This window comes from Malus domestica, chromosome 17, assembly GCF_042453785.1.
Source record: "Malus domestica chromosome 17, GDT2T_hap1".
In the NCBI taxonomy this organism is placed as follows: Eukaryota; Viridiplantae; Streptophyta; class Magnoliopsida; order Rosales; family Rosaceae; genus Malus; species Malus domestica.
Window position 1 is genome coordinate 23,098,040 of NC_091677.1, and position 15,051 is coordinate 23,113,090.

Sequence of the window (15,051 nt, forward strand, 5' to 3'; positions counted from 1 at the left end):
GTCTCATGAATCTAACTTCATTAGATTGCATTCTCCCAATCACATATTCCTTGGACTTTATCGTTTAAACATATAACATTTATATGAGACGGCTCAAACAATAATATTTGCCCTTTATATTTAAACTAGATTAGTTTAACATGTGAAATGTCCGTAAAGTATCATCATATGATTGGCTTTAGGGCACATTTCCAACACTTTAAATATTTGCCGAATGGCTTGTGTGAAAAAAGATCTCAAGCGGTTGAGAGTCAAAACATTTGTAATGTGTATTCCTTCTTATAATAGTATTTCCTTCAGTACCTAGTCCTCCACTTTGAAAGAGTGAGGTTTGGCCCCATAGTCATAATAGTCGACGGTACGTTCACCCCTGGTTGTCTTGATACGAACTTTTATCCCTCTTGTTGTAATGGGCTTGCTAAGAGTAAAAATCATTTCTCTTACCAAGAGACAGATACGTTTGGTGACTTAGCGAGTAGCTAAATGAAGCAGGATATGATGCAATGGGTGTCTGAATGGCCAAGATCTCCTCACTTGGTAGAACTTGACTTCCACTTTCCACTTGTTGATAGAGGTTAACCATATGAGGTTCCCTTGGTATGTCCTTACTTCGGCGGAGGTGTGGTTGTAAGTCTGTGCCATCACCTCAGAGTAAGTCTTCCAAGTGTTGGCATTGATCATGTACTTGAAGAAACAATCACATGGGCCTGCTGTGAAAGCTTTGAGGGTAGTCTTGTCGTCTGTCTCGGCACAACGGGAATACTCATGGCTGAAGCGGCCAGCATACATATGTAATGACTCGTCTGGCTTCTGGCGAATAGTGTACAAGTCATCCGCAGAGTGCAAGCAATCAGTCTGGAAAATGTGTTGAGAAACAAACAGTTTCCTCAATTCCTCAAATGAGTCTACCGTCTCAGGTGAAGCCGGCAATACCAGTTTAGAGCTCCACCACAGAGGGTAGAGGGGAAGAGAAGACATCGCTCTTCGTCGGTGTGCATCCGGTATGCCATGGTGGACTAAAAAAGGTTAATGTGTTTAATCGGGTCCTCATTTTCAGTATAAAGTTGCAAGCCAAGCTTCTGCTTTGTCTTTGCTTGGAAGGGGTGTCGAGGATCCTCCTTGTAAGAGGGCTAGGCCTAGGTTGATTCCAATCAGGTATCTCAGCTTGTCGTTCGGCCTTCAAATTGTTTACTTCCTTAAGAAGTTGTAAGACAAGAGGGTCCTGAGTGGAGTCATGTACCACTGGAGCTTTCTTTCGTAAATTTCCATCTCCTCTTGGAAGTATGAAGGTTTGATCAATAGCGTGTGATTTTTCCCTGGACTCGCCGTACTGACTTCCAAGGTATGTCTGTCGGAACATCTCTGAGTCCCCTATACCTTCGTGTTTCTCTAGGACTTGTTGGCCCTTCCTCAAATTGGTACCCGGCCTGGGACATGGGAGGAGACCGAGTCTTTCAGAGACCTTTGGGTCATTGATCTTCGAGCTTACATGGATGCGATTATCTCGACGTTGCTTTAAGAAATCTCAACAGTCGCGAAAGACGGTTTTCGATCCTTCCACTCCTTCTGTAAGGAGGTGTTTTCCTCCACTTCTTTTACTTCGGGTCGAATCAGTTGGGTTGAGAGAAGTCTCATGTTGATTAATGTTCTGATGATTAGCTCGCTCTTCATCAGGGATACCCATGTTGAAGGAAGGTAACCCTCCGTGTTGGGGGGCACCCAGATGATGGTTGATGTCCACAGGGGTAACGAGCTCACGTGCTTGAGTATTCCTAGTTTTGTGGAACATCTCAAAGGGCTTCTCATACTGCTCTTGGAGGACCTCATTCTTCATTGCTATCTTGTTGTTCTGAGCTTCTAGCTCATTGACTTTAGCTTGAAGAGCAACCCTCTTTCCTTCCTTCTTTCATTGTCTCGCAGTGCAAGAGGGGTGTCATTCTGCGTGCTGTAGCTTCCTTCGCTCCCCATGTTGGAGAATGATGCCTGGTCAAAATACAGTGTACGAATGGTGGAAACCATCTTAACAAAGCTGAAGAGAGTGGGAATAAATGTCGTTCCCACATGCGGCGCCAAATGTTGATGCACAAAATCAATGGGGACTTTGGTACAACAAAAAGTGTCAAGTTTGTGACCTTCGCTAGATTGCTCCGGTCACTAGTGTGGATAAGTATGTAAATGGATTGAGACAGGGAAGCAAACACAAGATGTACGTGGTTCACCCAGATTGGCTACGTCCACGGAGTAGATGAGTTTTCATTAATTGTGAAGGGTTTACACAAGTACATAGGTTCAAGCTCTCCTTTAGTGAGTACTAGTGAATGATTTAGTACAAATGACATTAGGAAATATTGTGAGAGAATGATCTCTATTTATAGAAGAGAGTTTCTAATTTCATTCTGACATTGACACGTGTTGTGTTGTGATTGGCTTCTGATGTTGACACGTGTCGCGCTATGATTGGCTCCTGATGTCGACACGTGTCGCGCTGTGATTGGCCTCCTGGTTGGAGGGAAACTTTTCTGGGTCCTTGACAGTATAACATTGACCGGTGCTCAGTAGTTTCGAGATTGGTCAAGTATGGTACAAACAAACACCATTGGTCCATATGGCATCGCCTGCAGTAGCAAATCCAAATGCCTTACAGTGAATTAAGGATCTCCACCTTTGATAGATTTTTCTTAAAAAGGTCAAATTTTGGTTGGTTACAACTAAATACAATTTATGAAAAGGACATTAACAATATTTAGTTATGTTGATGCACAAAATCAGCGAGGACTTTGGTACAACAGAAAGTGTCAGGTTTGTGACCTTCGCTTGGTTGCTTCGATCACTAGTGAAGATAAGTACGTAAATGAATAAGGACAGGGAAGCAAACACAAGATGTACGTGGTTTACCCAGATCGGCTATGTCCACGGAGTAGAGGAGTTCTCATTAATTGTGAAGGGTTTACACAAATACATAGGTTCAAGCTCTCATTTTGTGAGTTCTAGTGAATAGTTTAGTACAAAAATGACATTAGAGATTATTGTGGGAGAATGATCCCTATTTATAGAAGAGAGTTTCTAGTTTTGTTCTAACATTGACACGTGTCGTATTGTGATTGGCTTCTGATGTTGACACGTGTCGAGCTGTGATTGGCTTCTGATGTCGACACGTGTCGCATTGTGATTGGCCTCCTGGTTGAAGGGAAGCTCTTCTGGGTCCTTGACGGTATAACGTTGACCGGTACTCAGTAGTTTCGGGATTGGTCAAGTATGGTACAAACAAGTTATAACAACAAAATTAGTGGAAAAAAGGAGCAATAGTATTCAATTTGTGTTATATCATAATTTATATACAATATTTTCTTCATCTCCAGAAACTATTGTTTTTTAATACATCAATATTTTTACACTAAGGGGAGGGGGAGTTCGGCTAAGACACACAATGGGCAGCCTAATTTGGTATCAGATTCGACATTCACGAGATTTGAACTTAAGACCTCTCATTTCTAAATGAAGATGAATACCATTAGATCGTAGTACTGAGTGGCTCATCTCCAGAAACTTAATATAGTGCTTTAACGACAAAAGAAAGGTAAAGAGGAAATCAAACTTACGAATATAGCTTGTGTAGTCAGTAGCAATTCCTGGTGTGGCTATTGATGCCCAGACAAGGGTTGCATAATGCAAATCACAATTAGAATGTTCTTCGCCATTTGTTCTTTTTTCTTGTGTTGTCAAACTCCGAAAAATAATACAAACCTATTATTTTCAAAAGAGTTCAGGGTTATAAAGTGGTATGGTCACGTCCCTTTATATAGCAGACTGTAAATTAATACAGTACATGAATGATAGGCATTTCTTCAATAGGACAATGTATTTACCAGAATTTTTATTGTAGGAGATGTATAGGCACCGCAACTTTTGGAAGGACACAATTTTAAGTTAATTCAAAATTAGTGTTGTTAAGTACGTACTAGGTTTTTGTTTGGCTTCCCTTGTCAAAATTTGTAAATATTGCCACACATGTTCATAATTTAGAGTTAGGGTACAATGTTTGTAATGCCCCGGTCCCGAAATATTTATTTTATTTCGATAAATAATAATAATAGTGATAGGCCCAAAATAAAAATCTTCTTTAAGTTTATTATCCTTAGCTAACAACTCCAATTCAATTCCTTCATCCCACAAGCAATTTATAAGCATTAATCATTTTTCCAAAACATCCAATTTAAATTCCAATTTAGTACCATTTCTTTGTAGGGACCAATTTCCATTATGTAACCTTTATTCTTGAATTAATTTAACTTCACAAATTTTATGGCTGCATCTAACGTCTTGTTAGACTGCCTACGTACCCTCAACAGGGATCAAGCCTTTCGTAGTTCAAAAGTTCAAAGTTTCGAACCAAAAACAAACTATTCATTTAATCCCACATACACCACAATCATATTAATATTTAAACCATAACAATTAGATCAAAAACATCCTACTTAAAATAACGAAATTCATATAACAATGAAAATGTCAGCTCCCTGGCTGTGCACCGTCGCAGGTGGCGGTCGGCCACCCGACTCGCCAGAAAATTCAACTATTTCTAAAAATCTTCAAAAATTACAGAAATGAAGATCTTAATGAGTAGAACATCTTTCATACCTGTGGCCAAAGCCAATTTGGCCGAGAAAAGCTCTAATTTAACTAAAACCCGCCGGAACCCTAGAAATGGGTGGCCACGAATTCTTAACTCCGATGCTCCGCCGCCTCTACCATTGTTTGGGCTTTGTTCTAGGCCTCAAGAGGAGTCTAGCAATGGTGATAATTGGAGGTAAACCTTTCACAATTGTTTAAAATCGAGCAAGGCTGCCGCGGCACCCGTGAGGTGTTTTCCCCCATTCTAAGACCAATTTAACCCCAATTTGTGGTGGAATAGGTAAAAGAGATGATTAGGGATAATTTTCAGGTGATGGGGGACCTTAATTTTGTCGGAATTTGGCCGGGATACAACAATTCCGCCAGTTATGCCCCACGGGTCAAAAGACCCGTTCTTCCCCCCTTCTTCCTCTTGTTCTCTCCTTTCCCTCCTTTCTTCCTTTTGTGATTGGGATGTGCCCATTTCCACCACTCACCAACCGCCACATGGCTACACACCCATGCTCCAAAAGATCTGGAGCTCTCCAGAAAATGGTCGAATGACCATTTCATCCCTGACTTTGTTTGTTTATATCTTCTTCGTTATAACCCCATTTCACGAACGGTTTACGCCCACGTGTTTGTGGGGTCGAGCTCTATTCACACATATAAATTGTGACCCAAAAAGGTTGAAGGATTTTAAATAATTAATTTCCAACTTTAAACTTCGTAACTATTTTAATTTAAAACTAGATTCAAATAAATTAATATAATTTCCCAATGAATAACATAAAATCTCGATAACACTTTACGTAACTTAAAAATATTCAATAACAAAACTATAAAATTCTCCAATTCTATTTCTATAATCATAAATCAATTTATTTTCGATTTTTCCCCACATTATGAATGTTTATCTCATATATTTAAATTTTTCAGGGTATTACAATGTTGATCTAGAATTACTACTGGGATTGAACTTGTCAAAGCACCATCTTCACTACAAAAGGTTTGAATCATACATTTGCATAAGCATGTCAAGCTTATTTTTTTCAGATTCTTTTTTATTAGTGTAGTTGTTTAGTCAAAAATTCCTTCTGTTGTCCAACTCTCTAGACACGCAAATTAAGACAGCCTACATGAGATAACTGACACATTTTCCCGTGCGTGGACCTATTACCATTGATCTGGAAATGTCTCTTTGGCTTGTGACACGTGTCTCCTTATTCCCCTTGTCTGAAACATCCATCTCTTCCATTACAAAGGTTTTCAAGGTTTCATTTGTGTTGGGCTAGGTTATTCACATTTCAAGAGAAAGAGTGCATTTAGCCTAGAGATACCTCTTAAGCTTCCAAACCAAAACCCTAGCCACAAAACCATCTCATGCACAAACACCCAATCACTGCATATTAGGGTTGCATTGTTTTTATGGTTTTACATTAAGTTGTTGGTCTATACTTTAAGTTTCATATCCTTCATAGACCAAGCTTTTGGATTCAAGTTAGATTCTTCAACAGTTTAACTGAAGAATTTGACTGGTCATTTAAATCCAGATTTCATAAACATATCATAACATTGTATCATTGATTGTGTTGATCTCGGTGCCACAAGGTGAAGAACTCAAGAGGAGTTGCCACTTCGTGAAGATCGAAGGAGTTCATCTTGTGTAAGACAAGGTTATACAAGGGTAAAGTTGCTCCGTAGATAGGGATCTAGGAATTGAGCTTGTGTGATCATTGTATGAACTTTGTTTACACTAGTGGATTGGATTCAGTGGAGAGTCCCCAGTTTTTTAACCCAGAGGTGGTTTTTCCGGCCAAAAACTTCATTGTGTTCAATACTTTACAAAACATCCTATATGACCAAATAACCATTGTTAGAGGTAAACATTTTAGGATTTGCTAGTATTGACACTTTGTTAACCAAGCAAACATAACTCAAAAATTAAGGCTAGAACATAACTGACGATTACATTGCCTTGTTTTAGCTTTGTAAATTTGCTTGGTTTATATAATTGTGAGCACCTAACACTTGACTAGTATGTTTGACTAGTCAGTATAGTTGGTTTCAAAGTTTTTATTGTAGGGTAATCCACTTGGTACCAATTTCAAGTGTTATTATATATTGGAAAGACACAATTTTAAGTTAATTCAAAGAGTTTCCTACCGTGACCATCCCCACCTCCGATGAAATGCTAGAATGGACTGTCCAAGACCTCCTTATTGATTCTGGTTAGAATATGGGTTTGTTTAAGACTTCCTATTGATTTTGCTTGAAATGTCTCGCTTACCATTTCCTTCTTCTGTTAATAGAGCTAGTGAGCCCTTTCATAAGGTGCACTCTGATGTATGGTGGCCTAGTCAACATGTTGCCATTTCTAGTTATCATTATTATGTAGTTTTCATTGATGACTTCACAAGATGTACATAGATTTATCCCCTTGTTAATAAATTTGATATACGTACTATATATTTTGATAAGTTTCATGCTTATATTACTACCTTCTTTGCCAAGCCAAGCTGCCAAAAGCATACAACATTATAAATCATGCCGATACACTTCGCAACAGAATGGGATAGCTGAAAGGAAATATCACCATCTTATCGAAACTATAATTGCTTGTTGTCTACAGCTTCTTACCACTCAAATTCTGGTACCAGACTTGTTAATTTGGAAAGTGCAAAGGTATACGTATCTCGACATGTGATTTTTTATGAGGACATCTTTCCATTTGAACATGTTAAGGCACAAGATAGGCATCCAGTCACAGGTTTCATTTGAATATTTTAATGTGACTCCTCTTACTACATTTAGAGTTTCTTGTATTTCGCCAAAATTTGAGGCACAAGCAACCAATCAACCATATGCCTCTACTTAAGCAAATTATAGTGCTTTTGGCAGTGATTCATTTCCTATTGCAGCCAGTGCAATAACTACGGGAGTGGATGTAACTGACAATGAGATTTAGCTAGAGACTCACCTATTCAACAGCTGCCTGCATTCTAGAATCCCAATCTAGTTGCAGCAGCTCCTATTAATACAACCTCATGGTGACATAAGAGAAGTTACCCCTAGTCAGAGGGAGATATAAACCTTACCCCTCGTAAAATAAGAAACAAAATACAAGAAAAGAGGTGGGGTGGGGGGGGAGACATACATCTTATCATTTTTGTAAAAGAAAATACAAGAAAACGAGGGTGAGACATAAACCGTACCCCTCTTCAAAAAGAAAATACAAGAAAATGAGAGGGAGGGGGGAACACAGAATCAAACCCTTCTAAATAAAATCTAAAAGGTAAGAGCCCTATAAGACAAGCTACAAAACAAAAAGGAAACTCCAAAAGATTAGGTATAAAAAGAAAATCACACATCAAGAAGGGGAAATAAACATGTAGGCTGGCATGCCCAATAAATCTGAATGCAGAATCTCTATAAGAGGAGCGACATGCCAAACAAGTGAAGATGAGTAAAGCCTTAGCTAATTTGTCAGCAACTGCATTCACTTTTCGAAATGTATGAGATCAACGGAATACCATGCACTGCAACCGGGAATAAATTTTTTCCAACAAGTATGGAGCAACCAAGGAGGAGAAAAAGAACCAGAAACAAAGCAAGTTAACAAGCTAGACGAGTCACTTTCAAGCCATAAATTTTGTCAACCCTAGGAATGGGCAAACTCCAAAGTAAGGATGATAGCATGAAGCTCTGCATAGAAAGAAGTATGATATCCCAAGCTCAAGGAGAGATCACCACGAAAATACTTGTAGAATCTCGGAAAACCCTACCACAAGCCATAGGACCCCGTTTTCCTAGCAAGGTTATCTATATTCACTTTGACCCAAGGAAATGGAGGGGGATGCCAAAAAAAAAAGGAACTATGGGACTAGCTTTACAAGACTCATTCAAGATTCCAAGAAAGACTAAAAATTGCTTATCCAAAATACCACACTTATGACCAAGAGTGAAAACTCCAACCTGCCTAATCCAGGCTAAAGTAGAATGACAAAGACGTGGAAAGGGATGAGGCTTACTTTCAAACTTCACTTTATTACGCATCTTCCAAATAGCTATTAATAAGAATAAACCTGATACTAGCCATATATTGTAAAGTGTTGGAGAAAATTGTTTTGACACAAAGTGAGTAGAATAGTGGAAGAATAGAGCCAAAGTAGTAGAAAGCCAAAGCCAATCATGTTGTGTAAATTCACAACTACAAACAAGTGCTCAATAGATTCAAAATTACTATAACATAGTTGGCATATTGAAACCGAGGAACGCATCGTCGTTAAAGTTGATTCTGCATTGGGAGCTTATTGAAAAGAATCCTCCAAACTTAATAGAGTAGTGAGGTGGAATGAAAGGACGCCAAATAATGTAAGCCTAACTCTTAATAGGAAATCGATGACAAATAATTTCATAACCATTAGAAAATAAACAAAATCCAAATGGAGACGTTTCCCAAATGAACACGTCCTTGTCCTCATCAATTGGAAGAGGCATCTCTAAGAACTCTTTAGCCATGTTATGACTTGTACCTTAAATAGATTTCCTTGGAAATGGTCGCCTCTTCTTCCTCGGCAAATAATGCTAATATATCTATCACAACTTTACGTTTGATCGCTTTTAGCTTTACACACATAATATCAAATTCGGAAAGTTGGAGTAATCAACAAGCTAAACGGCCAGAAAATGTAGGTCTAGTGAGTAAGTACCTTAAAAAAGTCAGATTTCACCATGAGGTGCAACTTGTGAGTAAGAAAGTAGTGGTGCAATCATTGTGATGCACAGACAAAGGCAAGGCAGAGGCACTCTGTTTTCTGATAACGGGTTTTCTCTCCTCTTAGTTGTTTGTTAACATAGTAGATTGGTGTTTCTTCTCCACCGGGTTTGTTTTAGGCAAGCAAAGCCCCTACTCCGGTGTTTGTCGTGGCTAAGTAGGGCTTGAGCATGATTCCTGGGTTTGGTGCCTTCATAGTAGGAAGGTTCATGATCAACTACTACACTCATTGTAGGCCTCAGAACACTATTTGCTCCATTCGAACTTCTTCCCCTTTCCTATGTAGTGGAGCAAATGCTCCTGTTACTGCTGCCAATCTCGGAATGAGCAAACTTCTTCTCCTTCCTCAAATATTATTAAGAAATATTCTTATATGTACTCTTTTGAGACATCATTATGATGTTTCAGACTAATAATGTAATATATGATATTTTATTATTGCACCGAGGTACAATGGTAACATTATGAAAATATTTAAGCCCTTCCTCAAACGTTAGGGTTGGACTTTGTAATTATTAGCTTTATCTAAACTACATGTTTATAGAATTCTGTTTGTGAGCCAAAACTCTAAAAGTATTATTCTAACCCTCTTATCAAAGCTAAACAAAAAGAAAAAACATGGGCAATTTGGTAATTAAATGCCACAAAAATTTTGTTGTTTTTTACACAAATCTCACAGCCTAATAAACATAATACACACTAAAAATTGAGAAGTTTTTTTAACCCCACGTCTCCCACTTCAAAAAATAAACCCCTTCTTCCAAGTTCCACGCCCAATTTTATTTCCTTTTTTATTGGTTTATTTAAAAAATATTATATAAATATTTTTATAACAAATAATGGACACATTTAATTACACACATGTATCGTATGGGCACACGACTGGTTAAAAGATAAAAACAAAACAAAAATCTTAAACATTTTAGGAGAGTGGGAAGCAAAAGTGGGTGTAAGGCCCATGGGTCATATGGAGACCCAGAAGATTGGACTGAAGCCCAAAGCATTCGTTCACGACGGTACCACACTACCATCTTCCCCTGTTCTACCAACGGATATGTAAGAAAAAACCCTAATCTATCACCCTAATGTGTCAACAGTTTCAAAAACCTTTCATCACCGAAGGCTTAGATCGGTTGATATTAGTTGAGATTAGTTGGAGTTCGAAGTTTTGCTTTTCATTTCCTGCATTTTCTCACTAACCAAACAGACCCACTTCACAATGTTGTCTGTTTTCCGACATGATGTGTAAAATCTAGCTTCTCACGCAAAGAGGTAGGCATTTTCTTGAACTCCTTTGTTCGACTCGTCAAAGGATAAATGCTACTTTTTTTTAATTATTATTATCTTAATTTTTGTAAACAGTGTCTCCTGCTAGGTAACTGTTCTTCCAAGAGGATTTGGTTAATGTCGAATTCGAGGTCAACAACTGCAGGTAAGGCTTTTCGTATATGTAGTAACACGTTTTTTTGGGACAAATGAAGCATCAAAGCATTAGATGCATCTGTTATTTGGAGGTTGTGCAAACTTCATATGAAACATTAAACTGTGTTCGAAAGAGCTCGCGAGTTACCGTTTAGGCTTTCCATAGACTGTTTATGTAGAAGATTGGAAGTGAAATGATAAAATTAGGCCATATCTTTACATGTTTTGTTTATAATTTCGGGTTCTTTCTCAAAACATTGTTGTCTACGAATATATAGTTTATATTAGCTACTATCTACCATTTCAAAACAACCAACAAGGGGTAACATGGGATAGTTTGTTAGTATATATCTTCCCTAGTAAACAAACTCCACTCTATGCTGCAGAGAAAATCTAATGGTATGGTAAAGGAGATCTTAAAGTGTCACGTATACGTTCTCAAGAAGGAAATCACCCTTTTCTGTTGTAAGTGCGATGTCAGTGTCCTACGGCTGTTGAAATAAAGCATTTCTTTCTAAATAAGTAGGGAATATCTTTTGAATTTGAAGAACTTAACTTCCACACAATCGTGTATTAAACTTTATTCTTCCGCAAGTAGGATGGCAGTGTCAAAACTACGTACTCTATTGGTTAATATAGTTACATTTCTCCTTTCTACTCTCCCTTTTATAGACGCAGGCAGAATAATTTTGGCAATTTTAAACCTCTGTGTATTGATCTTTTTGCTGCTCTTGTTCAAGTGGCTATCCTGATAAAAGCTGAGTTCTGAAATATCAGAGATTGACTCCGAAGCATTTCTGGAATTGGTATTATATGTTAGGGAATACTGGTAGATAGAACTATGAGGGTTATTAAACCGTTTACCCACCAGACTGCATGTTTCATGCCGTACCACTGGTAGATAGAGCTGTAAGGCTTATGGAAAAACATGGTTTTCGTGTGGCAGCACCAGTTATTGCATAGAGTGGGTATTCAACTGGAATCTGCTTCTACATGTTGGTCCAATTGTAAATGGTGGGCCAACACATCATCAATTACCTAAGGGTATATTTGGGTGAGGGACTTCCAAATCTCAAGGGATTTAGGCCAAGTGAGGAATGTTTGGGTGAGGGACTTCTAAATTCCAAGGGATTTAGGCAAAGTGATGAAGAAATGGATCACAAAAAGTTAGATAATAGGCCACATGAGAATTGCAAAAGCATGTGAGAGGGATTTGCAACTGACTAGTTGGAATTTAGAATGGATTTGCAATTCTCACGTGGCCTGTTATCTAACTTTTTGTGATCCATTTCTTCATCACTTGGCCTAAATCCCTTGGAATTTAGAAGTCCCTCACTCAAACTCTAAAACATTAGATAGGAGGATTGTAAATGCAGTACATGATTGTCACAAAGGTATCCAAGTGGGATTTGTAAATGGCTCGTTCCAAGTAGTCATATGCAAATTCCTCCCAAATGCCTTTGTAGTGTTCATGCGGTGCATTTTTAACCCCTCCTATCTAACATTTTGTGATCCATTCCGTGCTAACTTGGCCTCAATCCTTTGGGACGTGCAATTGTCTCATCCAAACATGGCCTAGAAGTGATACTTGAGTTAAAGGTCTTTTCTTATTTAGATAGATGGTTTGCCATGCTGATTTGAGATACTATTGGACATTATAGGAGTTGGTTGGTTAGAGGCCTTTTTCTGTTTTCAGTGGACAGCTTGTGACCATGCTTGTATCTATAATTATATCATATGAGTAAAACCCTTCTTTTTTTTCTCACCTCAAAAGAATAGAGATAAACCATGTTTCATGGTTCATGGGGTTTTTTAAGCGAGTTCAGTTTTGTTTTTGAAACATTACAACTTACAAGTGCTAAGATTTTTCTTATACAATTTGATTCTAGGTAATCTTTCCTATTGTATGACGACTTTCATTATCAATCATATCTTCCTTGGCCAAGGATTTAGAGTTTTCTTTGAATAAATTTGCAATGGGTCTATGTTTGCATTATTCTTTGAGTTTAGTTTTCTTGAAGAACAATGTATTGAATAAAATTATTGGTGATCATCCAATTTTAGGAAATGTGCATCCCTCGTTTAATTGATGATTATAAATGCATATGGCTCCATTAACTTTACGTCGGAGCTTGAAAAAAATATGGCATACGTTGGATCAGCATTTGAGTTAGTTGTAGACTGGTAGTTGATTTCATCCCTTTGTTTTGACTGATATGAAGCATCAAATTGTTAGGGAAAAAGGCCATTTAAAAGAAAACAATATCCAACCATTTGACAATGATGATGACATTCATTTCAGATCAAATTCTTTGCATCTACTGATAGAGTTGTCTGGATAGTGTGAGGGTTTTGCATAACATTTAGCCTGCTTGAAATGATTAATCTGACTATATTAGATTATGTGGAGTTTAGGAAGACCTAGCATGACTGATCTATCTATTTGTTGGTATTCAGTTAACGTATTTTAGTTTGTTGAAAAGTTAAAAACTAATCTAGAATTAGTTGATCCATATTTTAGACATTACCTTGACGAAATAGATAAGGGTTTGCTGGGATTGGATTGAATGCTAATACTTTAGAATGGTTGGTTGATGGAGGCTTTGCGTAAAATTGGAAACTGTAGTTTTAAATGGAGAAAAATGATAAAAATTCAAAATTGTTGTTTAAAGTTACAATTTGATTTGATTTGTAAGTTTAGTGGTAATGATTTTACATTGCAGGGAGTGACAAGGATATGCAATTTAGTGTAGCTTGTATAGTTTCTGCCAATCGTTTTTGCTCACCTAACCTCCTGTTATGCATGCATGAGTGTAAATTTATTTAGTAGTTCAATTACTAATAAGGGACAAATCATGGTGGTGAATCTATTTTTTCATTTGAATCGCCTCAATGATAGATACTTGTGCGTTCATTAATGAGTTGCATAAAATTGTTCAGACTGCATATTTCACAAAAATGTCCGTTGCATTTATTTCATTTCTGTATAATCTAGTCATTTTTCTTGGCACTATTTGCTTGTAGCTTTTCACCTGACTTCCATGACCACCATTCCATCTACTCTTCAATAGCTAACTGCCTCTCAAGGTTGGATAAGAAGTCTGCTTTATGTGCAGGATCTTATGAGCTTCATGTCAAGTATGCTAGAAATTGAGTGGTGTGGTATCCTTATTTGACTACCGCGTCCCAAGGTGGGCAGTCTTTTTTTACGTTTCATGGGGCCTGAGTCTGCCGCCATGTGGATTGCGTGTCGTGTTTATTTGCTTGGTGATTGGGAATTTATAACTAAATATCATTAGGAGTTGCAATTGGCAATCCAAAAAGGTCATCCTGCACTCCTCGAAATGCAGTTTCTACCTTATGTTTCTACACGAGAGGAGTGCAGGATGAATCTTTGGAGTGCTAATTAATAACATCTCCCTCATTTTATTACTCGTAGATGTTCATTGATGTCCTGAGCAGGTTCTTTCTGATGAACGAAAGACTTGAGAGCCTAAGGATTGTTCAATTAGACCATAGAATTCCATGTGATAGTGAGAGGTAGGTATTCAGCTGTATCTATTTGATTTTTACTAGAATGTATGAACATTTCCTGCGATGGCTTATATCGGGATTAAACCAAGTTGTGATTGTTTAATGAAATTGAACCCCGATGTTGAATATGTTTTCATGTGTGAATACATGGAATGGCTGCTTGGCAGCATTTCTCCAATCTTTCATATATTTATCTATATGCAGACTAATTGAATGATAAAACTAGTATATTTTGCATTCATGAATTTCCATAAAGTGAATCAGATAACGATGTTTACGCACGACACAAAAGAGAATATTTAATATATACCGTAATTCAGTATGAATGAGATGTTTATACAAGAAACAAACACCCAAAGTTGAAGGAAACAGTGATTTGGAAGAGGTAGACTCAAAACTTGATACGGGACATTCAAATATTTCTGTTCATTTGCATATCTTTCCAGGTTGTTAACTTTTCTCTTAGCAAGTTTAATATTCCAAACTTTGAAATCTTTTTCTTTAATCCTTCTTTCTTTTGAGTCCTTTTGTAGATTACATCATTTCAGGTTTTCCCCACCTCAAATTTACCAAACCTTCAATTCTTTGCCTTTTTTTTTTCTTTCTTTCCAAATTGGAATATTTTCAATTAATGTTGTCACACCAAAACTTGTTCCACAAGAAAGCTGAAACTACTTGAAAACAAAGGTGGAAATAAAGCAAACCAA

The 15,051-nt window shown here is 37.6% G+C and overlaps 1 long non-coding RNA gene across 1 annotated transcript; it reads left to right on the top strand.

Annotated features, from left to right (window-relative positions):
• The first annotated feature begins 10,284 nt into the window (after nt 1-10,284).
• Nucleotides 10,285-14,472, top strand: LOC103405449 (uncharacterized). The gene is made up of 3 exons (XR_524437.4): nt 10,285-10,660; nt 10,751-10,820; nt 13,927-14,472. It is a non-coding gene; the product is annotated as an uncharacterized lncRNA (long non-coding RNA).
• The last annotated feature ends 579 nt before the right edge of the window (nt 14,473-15,051 follow it).